This window comes from Acanthochromis polyacanthus, chromosome 4 (assembly GCF_021347895.1).
Source record: "Acanthochromis polyacanthus isolate Apoly-LR-REF ecotype Palm Island chromosome 4, KAUST_Apoly_ChrSc, whole genome shotgun sequence".
Classification (NCBI taxonomy): Eukaryota; Metazoa; Chordata; class Actinopteri; family Pomacentridae; genus Acanthochromis; species Acanthochromis polyacanthus.
This window is the reverse complement of record NC_067116.1, coordinates 40,701,057-40,714,185: the sequence shown is the minus strand read 5'-3', so window position 1 is coordinate 40,714,185 and position 13,129 is coordinate 40,701,057.

Here is a 13,129-nt window from a genome sequence, read left to right as displayed (position 1 = left end):
ATCCATATGCATTCCCAATCCAATATCACCGAAGCATGTAATAGACTTTCCAGTTCCTAGAAGAGTCAATATGTAAATGTAAAAGAAGATGTGGTAATTGACAAGGAACCTAATTCAGCACCATAAACAGTACTGCACAAAGTTACAAAAAATTTAATGGAAAGAAGCATACACCACTCAACAAACCCAAAGAATAAATCCAGGCAGCCCATAGAAAGCTGCAGACAACAAAAACACGAAATTAAACAGAGGCAGCAAAGTTAGTTAACATATTTTTAGAGATTTAGGGAAATTTTATGTTTTACATGAAGAAAGACGTTTCCACCATGACTGAAAAACAACAAGCTGGTGCTTAAAATTCACCAGAAGGCTGAAAAATTAATTGCTTGAGGCTCCAAAAATCCTGGAGGAGGATGCCAAGACTCCTGCTTAATATGTTCCTCCCATTTTTTTAAACATCTACACCCATGATGGTTTTGGTTCAGGTTATGTTATGTAGTCTAGTAATACCTTAGTTTTAGTAAGCAGGAAAAACAGCTGCCACCTGTTGACTGTTCCTTACATTATCCACCGTCAGTGACAAAAGAAGCTCCCTGAGAGGTGATGCTAATTACTGACATGGTTTTCTTTAGTGGACCTGCAGGTCTATTACATTCTCTGACGAGATGCTTCGAAGACACACAGTGATACTGCAATAAGTACTCTAGAAGACATTTGTACTTTGCAGAATTTCTACAACAATCTAATTGCTGAAAATGTAGCTTTCAGCCAACAGCCTCAGTCAGAAATAAGAAGATGGGTCATTTATTTGTGATGGTACATCATTAGATTTCCAAATCTTTACGTCACTGAGGTTTCTCATGGGTTTCTCTGCAGCCACAAAAGCAATTTTTACAACTTTTTGCACTTATGCAGCAGTATAAGACCTGGAAACAGACTTAGATATGTAAAATTCTAGCCTAGCCGCGCTAGACAACCCACGACAACAAATTTAATTCTCTGCCAGGGTGGGTCTAGTTACCCTCCATAAGGCTCGAGGTTGGATGCTCCTAAAACTGGCCGGATGAATCACCATGAAGTGTAGAGTCAGAAGGCGGGCGTAACTAAGTGACGACAGAGGCGCGACAATTCTGACAGAAACAACCGGCGCACAATAAACAGTTATCTTTCGACTCGGCTTTGGCCACAGCCCTTAAAGATTTGAAGCTAAAATTCAACTTGAAAGATAAACAAAGGACGGCTCTGAAGTGTTTCATTGAGAAGAAAGACGTATTTGGACTTATGCCGACGGGATATGGCAAATCCTTAATATACCAGTTGGCTCCACTGGTTGGGAAGCTAATGGGACTTAGCCACAATCCGCCGCTCTAGGAACTACGTCAGCCTATTCGTTGTGCTGATTGGTTGTATACCTACCCAACTGCTGCAGAGTGATTTGAAAAACAACCTTTTAGCCCGCCCCCCTCCCTGTCGAGTGTTCCTAGACCCTTGTGTCTTAAGAGCTGGGTCTAGCGCGGCTAGGCTAGTAAAATGCAAAATCACTGCCTCACAGCTAGAAATACAGCAAGAAATATCGATAGTTTACAAAGGCAGTGACAGTTTGTATTTCGCCATCGACATCTTCCTTCTTCCATACACCACCTTTTCCTTGCTCAGTGTGAAGCAGATCATCTCCAACTGTTCTCTTTTGTGTTGCTGTTGCCTGCTCACTCTGCTCATGCCACGTCTCTCCTTAAATTGTATCTTGGTTAGTTTTTAATTTGTTTCTGGAGATCCTTTCCTCTGACAGAAAACAGCCATCTGTCTGCTGTGGCTGTTTACACAGATTTGAGCCTACGAGGAGAGCTTGCTGTGCAGACCGGATATGCCTGAGTGTTTTTTTGTCTGGACAGGAAGGAAAGTTTGACAGACGAGGAAGCCAATTTGAATTCATACTCCACGCCTCTTTGCTCACAACAAGGACTGAATGTTGTACCGGGAAGCATAAATTTACTGGATGACTGAAATAGTAGAAAGAATGAACTTCCACTACAAAGCATCAGTTTCTTTTATTAGGTCCTCAGAATGTTGCAGTTAGAGATCCTTAAGGCTAATAATAGACTCTGGGGTTAGTATACAGATTGAGTTTGTCTGCTGACGTCAGATCAGCACCTGGAGCAGCTCAACCAAACAGTTAGTGCTATCTGTGGTGCCAGACAACTGAATCAGACGACATCTGGGTCAAATTTCAGGCTATAAACCAAACATTCCTAATATGGAAACATTCTAATAATGATTAAGAATTGGATTTTACCTCATGAAATTGCTGTTGCATTTTATTTCTTTCACTGCTCTCATAATCTGTCTTCTGTCCAGAATGTGAGCATCTTTGCCTTCAAATGAGCAACATTTATCCTTCAAGACATGACTCAGCAGCTCACTTTCATGTAAAGGAAAAGGGTCAATCAACTGAAAAGAGTAATGTTTACATTCTGTGGAAAGAGAGCATGGAGAAGAATAGAGGAAACCACCTACCCAAAACTGAAATTGAATGATAATATACGTCTTGATCCCCATCAGTCAGTTAAAACTGAACAAGCCTCTTGAATTGCACATTTTCATGAAGCAAAAAGAGAAGTTCAGTTTCCAGCTACTATTATCTACTTCAGCTGAAGCTCTTGGGATCACCGTGACCTGGACGACTGAGAATTTACACATATAAACACAAAAAGCAGAGAAGAAATCCAAATGGATGTTTATTTGCTGGTTTACAGCATCTAACATCACAAATTATGATTAAAAATGCTGCAAAAAGTGACAACCACCCCAATACCTCAGCTGACCTAAGGTTACACCAGCTAGGATGAAGCCTCGCCTCATTCTGTCCATTTAATGAGAGCTTAAAGTAGTTAATAAGGACACGTTTGGAGTCATAACTAATAATTTTAAGTGCCCTGTAGAAGAGCTCTTCAGTTTAAGTCAAGTAAAGGATCTGAGATTCTGATATTCTATGATTTGAGCTGAGATTTACAACACTATGCTGTTGATTCTTGTCCTTTTTGACAAAAAATGCTGCAAATCAATTAAATAAATGCTCTTGATGACACATGATGTGTAAAATGTGTGATTAAAAACTCATATTTTGTATATAACATTATTTTTGTTTATGGCATGTCACTGAATAGAATAAATGCAATGTAAACACTATAAATCCAGACAAGATAATCAGGCAGGACTAGTGACATGTAAAAATACAGCCTCTAGAGCAGCTACTAAAAGAGAGGAAGAGATAGATGAAGAAATATGCTTTCCTTTGCCATTCACACAGATTTACTCCTTTTCTTGGTTGATTTCTTGCTGTCTGTTCTGATTGTGAGAACAGGGTGTCTTGTCATCCTATAGTGTTAATAAAATCTGTCGTTCAGCTTCTTTCATATGTGGTAATGGTGACTAATTATCCGACAAGGTAAGAACCGATGCCTCAGGTGACATTACACCTTCGAGTGCGCTGTCACACTCGGCAAACAACGGAGAAGGAAGGAGGCCGGTCACAATGTAAGCCGAGCACAGGCATGGGAGCTCAATCACATTCTTTTGTTGGCTGCATCCACTGGGGCTGTTATAATAGGCCGACTGCCTCAGTAGGGTTCGGATGGAGCCAGGAGCACATTGAGCAAAATGGGAAAATAACCCATAATGCTGGCTTTTTGCCAGCAGCACTGTTGTTTCCTTCTTCACATCTCCATGTAATCACAAGAACACTCCTGAGCCAAGATTCACAGGTAAGAAACATTCTCTCCGTCCTTGTCTCCTCTACCATTGCTTTCATCTCTGTGTGTTACCCAATCTCTTCCAACTTGACCAAAAAAATTACCTCAGTTTGTTAAGCAGAATTGGTACAAAGTGGTGGAAGTTGGTAAATGTGAGAGAAAGACATCATCCTTAGCTGTCTGGGTGTATACAAATATACCTTATGCTCAGATAAAACATGAAGATGTAAGGCCATGACACTTCATTAAAAACTCCTCAAAACAGACATCAGTGAAACCAGAGGGAGCAGAGTTTGTAATTGACTGTAATTCATCATAACTGTGAGACTGTCAGGCTGAACTGAAGATGTGACCGTTATAGAAACAGAAAGTTTTCATAAAGAGAGCATCAGGAAAGTTGAAATTTGTGGTGGCATCACTTTCGTTGTGACAGTATGTGAAGGTATTTGTGTTTTGTGAATTGTTGCTTCCAATCTAATCTTAACTGCAGCTGCTAAACCTGCAATGATTGTTACAGTGATTATTCTTTCTTTCATTACTGTGATTATTCTAGGACCATATATTGGTGTTGCAGAATCCAAAAAGCATGCCATGGGAGGGGTATAAGCTTCTCAAAGAGTTTCAAATGTCAAAAGGTCACCAAAGTTCTAACATCATGTCTTTGCAGATATTACGCTCTCAAATTCGATGGCAATCAATCCAATAGGAAATGCCAGCGTGACGTCATTTGTTATGGTCACGTGGTACAAGATGGCTGCCGGTTGGCAAGAACCGGCAGTAACATAACGGCTTGCTACGAGAACGGTATCGGGTTTGAAGCAAATACGTACATTTATCGTTTTTCATGAATGAAAATGGACTTGTGTTTATCACAATGGTAATATCATGTGTAGTTGTTGGTTGTACAAAGCGTTTTGAGAAAGGATCAGGCTTGAAATTTCATTGAATACCGATTTCAGGAGAGAGAAGATGGCAGTGGCTTCAGGCCATCAACATGAAAAATTGTACCCCAGTAAGCAGCAGAGATCGTGTTTGTGGCTCCCACTTTTCTTCAGGTAAACTATTCAACAGTTTAGCATGTTTAGTATGTCCAACTTTGAGCTTATTTACCAAAAGATATTGATTTAGTGTCGCATCCTTCGCGTGAAGCGATCCCTACACTTTCGGTTTGGTTCAGTGTTGTCATGTGTTACCGATCGCTTTTTAGGCGATGAAAGTATACTAAAGTCGAATGAAGCATATTCAATAACATCTCCTTAAGCCAGCAGCCTCATATTTGTAACCATATTTGTTTCTGTATGCGTCTAGTGATCGTTTTTTAGAATTGTTCTATTTTTGATCACCAATGCTCCTCATCAATGTTGTCCTCAATCACAAGGCTGGTAAGAGGAGGTAGGAATGAGCTTATCTCTTCGTCTTCCTCTGCAGTATCCGTTGCCTCCTCATCCAGGGGCGGTAAAGTCTTGAAGAAGACGGCATCAGGACAGACTGCATACAGAGCCTTCAGGCGGTCTAGGTCAGGTAGTGGTGCTGTTCCGGTGGCAGATGTCGTCTTGATGGGGTTCGTCTTCTTCTGGCCGCTGCTGAAGTCAAACTCGCACATCGGAATCAGTTGAAGCTGAAATATAATTGGTGTGAAGTAAATGATATTTAGTAATTCGGAATCTATAAATTATCGTGAATATTTAGATCAGATATTAATGTAACATTCACAGAATAGAGCAGGCATAATGGATAGTAACTTTCACTTGGTGAAAATTGTGAATTTAACTAATACAGAGTCCTTTTCAAGAAACAGCAAAAATGTTAACAACCAACATTACAAAAATTTTAAATCTTGAGACATTAAGATACCCTGGCAAGTGTCAGAGAATTATCAAAAAGTCACTATATTTAACTGGGGAAAAATTAAATAATTGAATTACAATACCACTTACCTCCTTCATGTAAGCAGCATCCCACTTGCAGGCATCACTTGTACAGGCCTTTGATGTCAGACCTGCTCGGACAGCCGCATCAACCTTGAACAGGAGGGCTGCGACATGACTGCACACTTCTCCAAGTCTGCAAAAAAGTCTAATATTAACATATGTCCTTGTGAACTTGTTTTATCCGATACAAATTTTGTCTATTTTCTACAAATATTTATAAAATATTCAACAAATATTTCATTTAATCAATAATCAATTTGTATGGCCTCATTAAAAACACATTTGAGTGTTACTGGCACATGCAATTTTAAAATTTAGTTATCAAAGGTCAGAAATTGATATTTTCACCAGGTATTTAAAATGTTGTTTTACATATTTTGTACAAATAATTTTAAAGCTTCAAAAAGTATTTCAAGCAATCAATAATCAATTTGTATTTTAAAATTTAATAAATTAAATTGGTTCAAAATTGATTATTTTTCCCCAAGTATATATCAAAAGTAAACTTAAATGTATCTAAGCCTATTTTCAATTATCTATATCTATTGTACTTTCATAATTAATGAAATTGGAAAATATTGGAAAATTAGAATATTTATGATATTATTACAGGAATGATAATTCTTTTTACTTATTTTTTTATTAATATCTTGAAAATATTCAAAGAATATTTTATGTAATCAATAACATTCCAAGCAACTATTAATACATTGATTTTAACATTATAATCTTACCCTGTCATACATGTACAGTGCTCACAGTAAACAGTCCCTTCTGATTTCTTCACACACACCCAGGGTTGATGGGGCTTGTCACGTAGACGTTGGGAAGGGATCACTTTGTTCTTCAAAATACAGTATGGAGAATCCAGGTCGTAATAAAAAAATGGGGAGCACGTGTCCACTCTTCACGTACTCATATGCCTTCAGAGATTTGTAAGCTCTCAAAATGTCGTGGGTGAACTGCCCAGGGGTGTCAATCAAGTAAAAATAAATGTCGGTGAAGGAAATGTCCGGCCACAATGAAGGATCGTCAACCCACCCAGTCTTCAAATTGTAGGGATCTGGCAAGGTTTTACTGTGTTTTACGATATGTGTAAGTAGTAAGAACTACGTTTTCCATGATTCTTTTAATGTATAATGTCCTGTTTACTCAGCCATTGTATTTTTAAGGTGTTTGAGTGATGTATTGTAAACCAATAGGGTTTCCGGTAAAGCTGCACTCTTAGCCAATCAGAACACTTCTTGTTGGAGCGTCCGGGGATAAAAACAGGAAGAAAAAAATGGCGCACATGTGAGCGAGAAATAGGGAGGTGAAGAGTGCATATGCGATGGAAGAAAGTAGCAGATGACGAACAGGGAACATCAGGTTTAATGTTGAGGTGATTAAAGTTGTAGACTTGCATAGTTTAAGTACTGGCACAACTATTATTTAGCAGATTTCTGTTTTGTGAAACTTTTAGTTTAGCGACTCACTCTACCGAAGTTCAAAGTGAAGTGCAGCCGCGGTTATTGTTTTTTTCTACCTGAAAAAGTCCAGGCATGAACTCAATCGTGGGCATTTAAGAACGTATTGCTGCTAGAGACAATTAGTTATAAACACCAGCCGCCACTTTCACTGAGGAGGACCAGGAGAGCTGAGGACTTTGCTGGAGGACGGTACATGCTAATTAGCCTGTTGCTAATGCTGTGAGGAGGGACCCCGCTGCTGAACTTGCATGGACACACGGACGACGCTGTTGCATCTCGCCTGCTACTGATGCTTCATCTTCACCGTCAACTCTTCAGACCTGCTGTGTATCCTGCATCTTGGATTCGTAAGTAAGGGGAGCTTTTTTCTATGAAGCACAGAGAGGGTTGTTTTTCCTATGAAAGGATCGAAGGAGCATTTGTTTTTATTTGTGCACCAACCAAAGGGCCCCAATGATAACTAAAACCCAAGTACTTGCTAACATTGTGAATACAAACACGCACACACACACACACACACAAACATTGAACATTGACAACTATTGAACTGGTTTGAACACATATGACTGAATTATTACTCTATTCCAATTTGCCACCGTGTAGCGTCGAGTAGTTTTATAGTATTTCAAGCTACAGTGAGTGAGATGGGGTGGATGGCAATTTACAGATATGTTAAATATGTAGTTTTGCCTCACTCATGACGGTACTTAAAAAACATACTTGGTGTCAGTGTCACCAGAAAATGTCATAGGAGAAAGATTGTTCTTGCATCATATTTCAACATAGTTTCCTTTTACAACGATGCAATTGGTCCAGTGATGTTTAAGCTTCGCTATTCCTCCTCAACAGCATGCATGACATCATTGTCACTTTGAAAATGGCGACCGTGCAAGTGGGATTTCTGTTTGGGGCAATGGAAGTTGATTCAGGTGTATGTTTTAACAGTTCAAAGCCACATTTCCTATGTGGATGGATGCATTGTCCTGGTGGAACAACAGCCAGTTTGAAGCCTTCCTCTTCTTTTTTATTTGATTGCTTCAAATATTTGAGTTTTTGTTGACAGTGATATAAGGCTTTACACTATACTGTTCTGTCCCAAAATGGGAGATATGCCCTTTATTTCTGGCTGAGACCGAGAACTTTTCAAGTATCCTCTTAGATTACTTATTTATTTTTCTTTATCTGTATGTATGTTTGACTTCATCATCTCTATGAAGATGGCAACTATGTAAGTGGGATTTCAGTTTGGGAGACAGATTGAAGTCTTGATGGTTGCACGTTGGGTTAGTCAAGTTCATGGGGCAACACTTCAAAGCCTCATTTGGCCTCTTCCACCACCTGATGCTTTGTGACGAATGCATTGCTGTGGAGCAGCAACAAACAGTTCCAAGCTTTATCTCAAAATCGATCATTTTGTCTTCTTGTTAGTACACTAGTTTTGAGTTCTTTTGTTCCAAGTTTTCCTCTTGTTTCTTCCTCTTATTGTTTCAAAGTTTGATTGTTTGTGTACAGTGATTTAAGGTTTTATGTGGTTATGAACCAAAATGGGAGACATGCCCGTTGTTTCTGAGTGAGTCCGAGAACTTTTGAAGTACCCTCTTGAATTATTTAGTTATTAGTCTTTGTTTGTATATACACATAACTTTGTCATCACTATGAAGGTGGAGACCATGTGAATGTGATTTCAGTTTAGGAAACAGACATCAGACGGTGCAGGTCAGGTGACTAAGGTTCATGGGGCAACAGTTCAGAGTCACCTATACTGCATGGTTGGATGTATTGTCCTGAAGCAAAAGCAGGCAGCTTGAAGATTTCCTCTCTTTTTTCATTTAATTGCTTCAATCATTTGAGTGTTTGTGGACAGTGATAAAAAGCTTAATAGTATACAGTTCTTCATGAAAACTGGAGCTATGCCTCTTGTTTACGTTAGAGAACTTTCTGAATTATCCGACAAGTAGATGAGTTTTTAGGAGGTGTAATCAAAGCTGGTGAAAAACTTGAAATATTTCAACAGATTTCTTGTCACATTTAACCAAAAATGTTTCACAATGTTCTATTAATTATAGATTTTATAGATCTGACAATAAAACCTAAAGGTGACAAAGGTGTTTTGTGTATTCACGTCTTTGTCCTGAACAGTACTGTTCCTTAGTTTGCCTGTAATAGACCTTGCACTGAGTTTGCTGTCTTGACATAACAAGCAGCGTACTGTGCAGGATAACTGACGGTACGTTTCCAGGAGGTGTTTGAACATTAAGCCTGCAGAACAATCAGTGTTCTCAGAACAGAACTCCATCACTCGGGGTCTTTGTTCCGTGCTGACTCTTCTCTGTCTCATCTAACAATTCCTGCACCTCGTCCAAGTGCATCTGCTGTTGTCATCAGTTTTTCTCCCCCCTTTGCTTTCATTCTGTCCGACACACAGCGTAGCAAATGCAGAGAGGCTGTGTGCTTTGTAAAGATAGAAAACTAGCTCCTGGTGTGTGTTTTCGTGCTTTAGATAATAAAAAGGAAAATTCTCAGTAATTACTCATTTGACCTTGAAAGTAAAAGGTTAATTGCAGAGAACATAACGGCCCTTTGAGGGAAACAAACACGCTGATTCATCATGAGATTTAAGCTGGAATTAGCGAGGAGCATCACTGTTGTCCTCAGTGAATGAGACCGATGGCACATATTGTCAGTTACTGCGACTTATTAATGAACAGGAAAACCTTCGCCGGCAGTTCTGCTGCAGTTAGTGCAGACCTGGATAAACAAAGCAGCTCTTGGCAGCAGAGCAAAGCAGAAAAAATCTGTTATTGAGTCTCCATCTGCTGGGTTTGGGATGAAAAGACTGACAACCTCAGAGTGTTGTGCAATTCATTGAACGGACTGTAACCTGGAATTTCTGTGATGGATGCAAATAATTTGACAAGAGCTGTACATGCAGATTACCATACATTGGTCGAAATATCTGAGTTTGCAGAATTTAGTTTTGTAATTATGTGGTGAAAGTGACACAAAGATTTTAAGTTTTTCAAGAAATGAATGAATTCTTTTTGATTTAGCTCTTCGTAACCACTACTAAAAGACATTAAAAAGTGCTGTCCTTACATCTTGCAATATAAAATGGTTATGAAAAGGAATGCAGCAACAACAGATCCTTAAGTTTGCATAAAATGAGCCTGAAGATGCACAAAAATGACTCTTGGATGATTTTAGATGACAGAAATCATGGTGAAGTTTAGTTCCAAATGAGTTCAATGAAAATGTTGATTGATGTGCGAATCTCATGAAGACTCAAGCAGAACAAATACGCAGTTATTGGAAATGATCTCGTCAGAGCAAAGGCCGAAAAGTGAAATGATGATGTGTGATGAAAACGGGGTAATAAAGCGCCTCAGTGGGCTGCACCGACCAAATGTGAAGCTATAAAAAAAAAAAAACACCTCAATCTCATTTTCAGTGGAAACAAATTAAGTCAGAACACGTCTTTTGTTTCAAGATGTTCATTTTGGGAGACAACAGACAGCTTAGATGTTTTATTCTGATATGAAACCGCTTAAAACCATTTTGACAGATGCTGCCTGGTTGATTTAAATACAAACTGCATTTCACACGTCAACCTTCACAACCAGCTGTTAGTGTTTAAAGACTTTTAAAATCAGTTGAATGAAAACTGCTGAATTAAACATGACACCACAATGCCGTCTTCCACTGGGTCTTATTTTTGTAGTAAAAGTCACCCTGACTTTATAAGTGAATAAAATCTCATAAGACTCAGAATCAGAGTTTTTCTGACAAATGTCGAACAAAAACTCCCAACAGCTGCAGCACTGTTGAAATGATGGTTTTACAAAGATAGTACGTGGTACTTTATACATTATTCCAAGGCCGTAGAGGTATGTTTTTTTATTACTTTTTTATTTTATCACTTGAGCCTCAAGTACTTAAAAGTTAACAATGTTTTCTGCCCTTTTAAAAGGGCAGTTTTCACATGCTGTCTCAAATGTAGGCTTCGTGGTTTTTCTGTTTCACACTCTGAAAAGAAATTCAACGGACTTATTTCTGCCACTTAATTAAATGCATAACTGCCAAATGGAATGATTTAGATAAACTTTTAAGGTACTGTGACGCACCAAGCTGCAAAACACAGGGACGAACATTTTACCCCAAAAATATGGCAAACAAAAAACCAATGCTATAGGTGGGGCTACAAAAGTCAAAGACTGGGTAGTTAGCACCGTTACCTTGCAGTTAGAAGGTTTCCAGTTTGCGTCCCGTCCTGTGACTGAGAGTGTGCTTGTTTGTCTCTGTGTGGCCCTATGGTGGACGGGCGACCTGTCCGGGGTGTCTCCTGCCTTCAGGTGGGCTGGGATGGGCTCCAGCCCCCCCACAACCCTACTGAGGATTAAGCGGTGTACAGATGATGGATGAATGAATGAAAAGAAGTCAAAAGAATGCAACTAAGCGTATAAGTAACGAAATACCTCCACAAACTAACTGCATTGATCAAACAACTCCAAACAAACCTAAAATACTGAACAAATGGGGATTTAAATATTGACTGATCAGACCAGTTACACACAATAGGTGAAACATAAAACACTTACATCTAAACTAACAACAAGAAACACAAAATTCCACAATTAGTCGGCTTTATCAGAAGAATTATACTGAACATATCAAAATATATATATAGTTACCCAACACAATTCAACTGAATGAAGGAATATTTAAATCAAATAAACTCTTTTCACCCCTTGAAGTTTCAGCACTTGGTGTGATCTGATAGGCAGCTCTGGTATAAAAGCCTGGAGCTTCCATGATGCTAGCTTTAGCGTGAAACCAGCCAGATGACCACAGCAGCAGAAGACCAGATACCCCAAGACAAAGATAAGGTTAGAACAACTTAAAGTAAACCCCAATGCTGAACATGCAAAGTTAACTAAATGTGCAAGCTACAAATAGAACTGAAGTACTTCCACAAATACTTTGAAATGATAAAGTGTGTGTTATTTGGGTTTTTGTATGTGCAATAGGAGTGTTTCAGCTGAAAGTGTTTACGGGGTTTACTGACATTCATGGTTGGATGGTTTGCAACCAGGTCTGACATAAATACTGTTTTGCACCAACTTATTGTGTGTAATTTAAACTCGTACCTCTCCATTGCTTAAGATTCAGGGTTCAGAGTTACTTTATTTGCACTCATGGATAGATCTGTACCCATTGTACCCAGAATATTTGTAGAAAAATGACTGGATTTGGCATTCTATTGTAAAACAGACGTTGAACCTGACTGGCAGGTATTTGCTCGAGTTACAAACAAGACAGAAAATATAAAGTGATCAGTGTTCCACTATTCACCAACATAGCAGCAAGGATCGGTTAAAATAAACAAAAAAAAGAGAAATAAAAACAAAATGTAAAATGTTGCTTGATTTAAAGTTGAGGTAACTTACTGAAATTGGCTTAAATTTGTTGTCTCCTTCAGTTTAGGATTTCAAGTCTTCCCCCTATTTAAGTACCACTGGAACAACCTTTTTTGAAAAAAAAAATTGCCAACTTGTGTTCATAATTATGTTAATTAGGTGAATGAAACTTTTATTTTTTAAATATTGTGGAAATGCTATTTAAACCAACCTTTCTAAAAAAATATAAATAATTAATCTTAAACCAACTTATTTTTTTTCATAAGTAATTATTCTTAAACCTTGTGAACTCTACCAATCTTAAGGTTGTGTCAGTTAAAAAGAGCTCTGAGTAGAGGTCAAGCTAATTCCCCTGACAGTTTGTTGGTTTAACATAACTTATCAAGGAGTCATCATAACTCAAATAGACTGATTTAGTTGAACCTAAACTTCATTTTTTGAAATGTATTTCAGTGGGTTTGTGGTTTGGTTTCAACAGGAACCACCACGTCTCTGGTCTGAGTCTGATTTGGGTCATTGGCTGCTTGTTTCCTCCACTTTGTTTCACCTGACAATTCCTGTGACTT